We start from the raw sequence: 8163 nt of genomic DNA, 5'->3' as shown, positions 1-8163 counted from the left end.
AACGCTATAGAAATGTTCAACTATCAACTGGAGTTGGATAGGACGTTTGATGCTTTCTATCGGAGATATGAGGACCTATTTACTGTCGACTGTCAAGAGTGGAGCAACGCTAAAAACGTTCGCCTACTTTTGAGGAAATTAGGGACCATAGAACATAGCAAGTTTGTGGATTATATTCTCCCCAGGAAGACGAGTGAATTGGAATTTTTTCTGAAGCGGTTAAACTTTTATCTAAACTGTTCAGCCCGAATTCTGCACTCTTTTATAGAAGATGGAAGTGCTTGAACCTGCAAAAAAGTGATGACGATGATTACCTAACCTTCGCGTATGTGGTAAATAAACACTGCAATGATTTCCGTCTATCTGACTTATCAGCAGATGACGTCAAGTGTTTAATTTTTGTGCAGGGTCTAGTCTCATCCAAAAATGCTGAGATTAGACAACATACTCTCTCTAGACTTGAGAGCGAACAGGGCCTCACCCTCCAGAAATTGGCCAAGGATTGTCAACGGGTAGTCTGTGTAAGGAACGACTCGAGACACATCGCGGAGTCAGGCGCAACATTCATTAGAAGGACGACCTTCAGACCGGAAAAATATTCACCCTGAAAAAGCAAAGCTGGAAGTAAGAAAACTCAGGCTACACCTAATAAGTACCACCCAGTCACAAGACCCGGATCTCTTACAAGCCTGTGCTATCGCTGTGGCGGGAAACATTGGTCAAGCCAATGTTTTTACAAAGATAAGTACTGCAACGAATTAGGCAGGAAGGGCCACAAAGCTACCCAGTGCAGGAAGAACAAGGACAAGAACAGCGTCTGACAGACTAGATTCGACTTGGATTCGGATAAGAAGCGGCGCAAATATGTCAAAGTTAACATCGCAAATAAAACTGTGCATCTACAATTGGATTCCAGATCAGACCTGTCCATCATTAACCTTAAGACATGGAAAAGACTAAGAAAATCAACCATATGCGGAAGACGAACAAATCAGCTCGACCTGTAACAGGCGATAAAGTGGAATTTGAGGGAGAGCTCACACTCCCGGTGACCTTAAATGGTATTACTAAAAAAGTGAACGTGTATGTACATAGGACATCTGAAAACATTTTCGGTACTGACTGGATGGAGCGATTCGAATTGTTTGACTAACCTATGAATAAATTCTGTCATAGGGTAGAAGACTCGTCTACGGAAATGCAACAACTGAAGGACGAGTTAAAAGAGGAATTTCCAGAAGTATTCTCACCAGGACTAGGAAAATGTACAAAGGCTATAGCAAGATTCGAACTGCCCATTTTCAAGAAGAAACGAAACGTCCCATTCACAACAACAGAGAAATCAAAAAAAGAAGCTTCAACGGAATCAAAGGAGGCAAAAAAACTGAAATTACAAAGCCAGAAGCCAAAAAATCCGCACCAAAAGAATTCCCCAAGCCAAAGCAACCTAAGGAGTACTTGTTTTCGAAACAAGTTAGCCATGCGGATAGCCTATCTAGGCTGATACCATTGAAAAGGGATATGTTTGAAGATTCCGTCATTATCACTCTTCGAACAGACGGAGAAATAAAGACAATGATGGGCAACACAATCAGAGAACTCCCGGTGTCTATACTGGAGATTAAAAAGGAAGCATTTCAACAATTTCTACACGTGTATAGGATTACACCCAACCCAAATACACTAACAGCAGTCTCACCTGCAGAAACGATGTTTGCACAGAAAGTGAGATCCGTTTTTGACAAGCTCTTACACAAACAGTCAAGGCCACTAGTGACCACTTATGTACCCAGTAAACGTTTCAGGTCAAGTGAAAGAGTGTTTTTCAAAAGTTATAAAAACAACACATCATGCTGGGAGGCGGGTACAATTACTAAGAGAGTCGGTGACATGGTATATATCATCCAAGGACCAACATATACCCACAAACGTCGCCAGAACTAACTAAGAAGATTACCGGTGCCTGGGAGTCAGAGATTGGCATGCGGCCAAGGAGGTCGTGTGCAGACGCCCTACATTTGAGGAATGGCATTGCTCAACCTGCTTTTGCCTGTAATCTATGTGAATACATGTTTGTTTCTAAAAGTCCCGTGTTCCTTTCCTTTTATTACCATTTAACCCCAAAACACTTATATTCTGTGTAGCTTAATTACCATATATACTTTAATAACTTACTATATATATATATATATATATATATATATATATATATATATATATATGAAATAAAATGGAGGGTGGAAGGACATGGATACTCAATGTTTCGCCCGATTAATGCGGGCTTCTTCAAGAGGGATGGTCATGGTGAATAACCATCCCTCTTGAAGAAGCCCGCATAAATCGGGCGAAACATTGAGTATCCAGGTCCTTCCACCTCCATTTTATTTCATATCGTCGGATTTAATCCAGCTCAACAATCATATATATATATATATATATATATATATATATATATATATATATATATATATTTATATATATTACATTTTAACCCTAAACAAGGCACATATTGCCACTTTGATGTAGGGGGCTACTATCAGGGACATAAGCTACAGGGTTACTATAGTTGGGCAGCAAGATGTTTGTTCACGTTACACTTGAACTTCTGCATGTCAGTACAGTTGGGGAAGCAGAAATCCGGAAGGGAATTCCAAAGTCTAGCGGTTCTGGAGAAGAAACTACTGGAGTAGAAGGCTCTCTTACATTCAGGGATCTCTATTGTGAAGGGGTGGGATTTTGTTGCTTGTCAGGTTTGTCGAGGGTGTTTACGTCGAGGGTGTACAAGTGCTTGTAGTTCGTCAGAGCATTCACCGTTAAAGTATTTGTAGAACTGGCAGAGGGATACTACATTTCGTCGATGACACAGAGGCTGAAGTTTAGATGACAATTCAGGACCTATCAGATTGGCGACTCTCTTTTGAACCTTGTCTAGGAGTGAGAGACTAGTAGCAGATGCACCAGCCCAAATATGACAACAATACTCCATACATGATACTTTCGGGTGTAAGTAGCTTTCTAGCACGGTAGAAAGAACCTACCTTTTTCGCAACGGTCCTGGCAATGCTCTCAATGTAATTTTTCCAACTCATGTTTCCTGTGAACGTTAGGCCGAGAAGTTTAAAAGATGTACTTTCAGATAAAAAGTCTTTGGCCATTGCTATTGGTGGTGGAGAAGGTTTCTTGTAGTTATTAAAGGAAACAAGTTTAGTCTTGACAGCATTGAATGTGACCATCCATTTTTGTCCCCATTTCACTAAAGATTGGAGATCGTTCTCTAGTGTTTCTGTCATTTCTTTAGATATGTGTTCATTTGTTTTCCTATCGTGTCTGTTATAGAGCGTGATGTCATCAGCATATATACCCATCTCACAGACAATTTTGTCAGGGAGGTCATTTATGAATATTAGGAATAATAGAGGTCCAAGGATAGACCCCTGAGGCACTCCTGCATTTATATCACATTATTTAGATGTACAACCATCGAGGACAACCTGGATTTTTCTCTTATCTAAGAAGGATCTAATTATGTTAAGTATTCTTCCAGTGATACCATATGATCTGATTTTCCTGAGAAGACCGTCATGCCATACCCTGTCGAAAGCCTTAGATATATATATATAGAGCTACCGCTCTACCCTCCCCTGCTTTGTCAAGTGAATGGTATATATGCTCAGAGATTGCAGTTAGGATGTCTGCTGTGGAACGGGCTTGCCTAAATCTATATTGTTGGTCGGTTAAAAGTTTAGCATCTGTAGGGTGATGGACTAGAGCTTGGCTAATTATGGACTCAAATATTTTGGCGAAAAGTGGGAGGAAGCTAATGGGGTGATAATTTATTGGGTCAGTTCTTTCGTTAGAATTCTTGAAAACTGGTACCACAGAAGCAGTTTTCCAGCAGGCAGGAAAGCAAGATTTATTAAGGCATTTGTTGTAAAGTTTGGAGAGAACTGGAGCTACTTCGGCAGCACACTTTTTTAATAGCACAGCCGGGATGAGATCAGGTCCACATGCTTTTGAGGTGTCAAGATTTTTTATGATAGCATGCACCTTAGAAGAGGTGATTTTCAGAGCGTCTAGTGTGGCGTCTGTCCACAAAGGAAAGTAAGGGACAGGGTGGTTGGAAGGATCCAGTGTGGAATTGGAGGCAAACCGACTGGCAAGCATGTATGTTAGCCTTCTCGGTTGCTGAGCAAACAACCTCATGATTGTTGGATAGTGTGGGAATTGTTGATTGCCTATTATTTACTACACTGTTGTAGATTTTCCAGAAGTCACAGGTTCCTGTACTTCAATGCGTTTTCTGATAGTTTCAGTAAATTCTCTCTTAGCTGTTGCTATTTCTTTCTTACAGTTATTTCTGGCTTCTATATATTTCTGTCTGTTTGAACTGGACTTATGTCGGTTAAATCTGCGGTATGCATGCTGCCTTTGCGTGATGGCAGCTGCACAAGTAGAAGTAAACCATTGGGGAGAGTGGGGCTTGCTATAAAACTTCCGCATGGAAACGTGTGCTTCAATTGTTGTTTTGAACTATTCAGTGGTCTCATTTGCGCACTGTTCAGTAGGAAGTGAAAAGATATTTCGCCATGGGGCATCTCTGATGAGACCCCTGATGGCTTCCCAGTCAGCCTTTTTATAAAAGTTCGTTGTTTTGAGCAATCGCTCCTAAGTTTTGGCTCTAGAGTTTAGGGCGATTTCAACTATTATCACTACATGACCAGCATTCCCAAGTGGGCTGTGGGCATTATATATATATATATATATATATATATATATATATATATATATATATATATATATATATATATAATGCTTGTATAGATTAGTTTCAGTCCCCTTTTCTTTCAAAGCGTAAACCACACCCGAATATATATATATATATATATATATATATATATATATATATATATATATATATATATATATATATATATATATAAACCAATGTGACCTTGATTTTCATTTTTATAACATCCCCTTTTTGGGCTGATAGGGTGGTCTCTTCAATTGAGATTCCACCGAAATATGCATGCACATATGTAACCAATAATGTTAATATAATAGATAGAGTGTGTGTGTGTATATATATATATATATATATATATATATATATATATATATAAGCTTTTTGTCGCATTGACATTGGTATTAAAAGCTTATATTTTCTATTTAAAATGATTAAAACGAAAATCTTAATATCCATAGTTATAGATATACGAGCGATTTCATAAAAGTCAATTAATGGCATATTCCTTTGAAGTTTCATTTTTATGATTTCTCATTGAGTTACTGGCTTCATTTAACTATTACGTTCAGTTCATTTAATGCATATCTTATACATTGTGCATAATTACGTCGCATTTACGATTAAAAATGTCTAGCACACGCACATGTGTGTGTATATATATATATATATATATATATATATATATATATATATATATATATACTGCGCGTCAAATTATTAATGAGATAATATGTTTTTACCTGTTTCAGAAACTTACCGGTAGTTTCGTATCAAAAGCTTCGGAAACGTTGGCAATGCTGAGCTGCACATACTGTGAAATTTTCGTACTGTTCCGCACAATGTAAACAACTTGCCATCGTAATTGCTGACTCCATGGTATTTAAGGTGTGTCAAATTATTAACAAGGCAGATTGTTTCGTCAATAAAATGGGTCGTAAAGGTAGTTTGAGTAGTTCTGAAAAGAATACTATTATAGAACAGCTAGCAAAAGGTAAAACGATCCTCGAAATATTGATAATGATAGGAAGGTACCATCAAACTGTGAAGAACTTTGTTAAGGACCTTACAAAGGTACGTAAGAGAGCTGATAAAGGTTAATCTAGAGTTGTTTCACGCCGTTCTCTACTCCAAATTAAACGTGAAGTTCTTAAGAACCCTAGGCAGACAAGTCGAGAAGTCTTAAAGAACGTCTCAAAAAGTACTCGATGTCACCTTCTGGAAAAAGTGGCAAAGTCTGTTAAGCCTGTGACAAAGCTTTCATTAAAGCAACATCACATACAAAACCGATTGAAATGGGCAGAGGACAACATGAAAACGGATTTTTCCAAAGTTTTGTTCACAGCTGGAATGTGTGTTACTCTTGATGGCCCAGATGGCTGGAGTTAGGGATGGGTCCTAGATGGATGACATCCTCATCAGTGTTTAAGGCACCAACAAGGTGGTGGGATAACGATTTGGGCAGGGAGTATCAGAGGTACTTTAGTTAGCCCACGGAGAGTCCCAGAAGGCGTAAAATGACGTCAAATGCTTACATAGCTTTTCTGAAAGAGCACTTTGAACCATGGCTGAAGAAGCAAAGGTTGACATTCAGAAGAACCATTATTTTTATGTGGGATAATGCTCCCTCACATGCAGCAAACACAAGCAAGGAGTATTTGCAACAGCTGGGGTTCTCTGGGCTACGGAAAAAGGAGAGGCTTTTTTTTTTTTTTACATAGGCATCACCACTTATCAAGGCCAAGACGCCACTCGAGGATAAGGGTTAAAGAATGTACAGTACAAATTGGGCAATATAGTAATCATTAGTAATGGAAATTCGGTGAATTTGTTAACTTATATGGAACGGCTCATCAAAAACTTGTTTATGTTAGACTTGAAGACAAGCATATTGTGGTCAGCTGGAAAGCAGGAAAACGGAAGACAATTCCACAGGCGTGCAGTTCTAAGAAAGAAGCTTTGTTCCTGGAATCTACGTTTAGGTTTAGGCACAGATAAAGAGTGGGGGAAATTAGCGATAGTATTTTCTGCTAAACGGGTGTTTCTTGTGAAAGGTTGGCGAGGGGGGACTATAGATTGGAGATCAGTCGAGCACTTGCCATGAAAATAATGATAAAGCATAGACAAACTCGCAACATCTCTTCTGTGAGAAAGAGGTTGCAGGGAAGAGAAAAGGACATCTTTTACGAGGCTACAAAGTCTATTTTGAACTCTATCAAGGCAGGATAAGTCCTTTCTAGCAGCTCCTGCCTAAATGTGGCAACAGTACTCCATCCTTGGACGTACCTGGCTCTTATATAGATAGAGAATTGCATCAGCAGTGAGATATCTACTGGATTGATAAGAAGGATCCGACCATTTTTCCAGCAGCCTTGGCAACGGATTTAATGTATATTTTCTATTTAAGATCAGGAGTAAAAGTCCAGCCCAGAAGCTTGTCAAAACATGAGGCCTCTTCAAGACGAGAGCCATTCATTTCAATTGATGCCAGATGGGGATCAGAGCGTTGATGATGTAAAGATAAAAGCTTGGTTTTAGATGCATTAAAAGTAACAAGCCACCTCTTTCCCCATTGTATCACTTGCTCAAGATCAGAGAAAAGAGAATCAGAGAGAACTCGGTCGTTTACAGTCTTAGATGTGCTACCATAGATAGTAGTGTTATCTGCATAAATGTCTACGAATGATGTAAGGATATGATTTGGAAGATCATTAATGTAGATCAGGAAGAGAGTTGGGCCCAGGATGGACCCCTGAGGGACTCCAGTATTAATACAGAGAGCTTCTGATTTCTGCCCATCAACGACTACTCTTATGAACCTATCAGAGAGAAATGATTTAATAATTGAGAAGACATTTCCAGCTATACCGTAGCTGGAGATCTTGTGAAGTAAACCTTCATTCTATACTCTATCAAAGGCCTTTGATATGTCAAGAGAAGTTGCCCTAGAAAGGTAGCCTCCATCGAGAGATTCACTAATCCTATGAGATATAACTGTAAGCACATCAACTGTAGATCTAGCAAAACTGAAACCATATTTCGAGTCACTAAAAAGGTTATTTTTGTTGAAATGGTTGATTACTTCCAGCAACTTACTCATGACACACAGGAGACTTATTGGCCTGTACTGAGAGGGAGATGAGCGATCACCTGAATTCCTAAATATAGGGCATACTGATGAGATTTTCCAGGGTGATGGGAAGCATTTCTCTTTAGGACAACATGTAAACAGTTTTGTAAGGATAGGCGCTAGTTCTGGTTGAAGTCTTTTTAGTACTATAATTGGAATACCGTCAGGGCCAGTTGCTTTACTGGAATCAAGGTTCTTGATTAGCTTGGCAACATCACGTGCAGATATTTGTATATCACATAGCATGTTTTCTGGTACAGGAGGAAATATTGAAGGTTGGTGGCCTTGG

Source organism: Euprymna scolopes, chromosome 27, assembly GCF_053919585.1.
Source record: "Euprymna scolopes isolate OS-2025 chromosome 27, ASM5391958v1, whole genome shotgun sequence".
NCBI lineage: Eukaryota > Metazoa > Mollusca > Cephalopoda > Sepiida > Sepiolidae > Euprymna > Euprymna scolopes.
The sequence above is the reverse complement of the archived record's forward strand: the minus strand, read 5'-3'. Positions refer to the sequence as shown.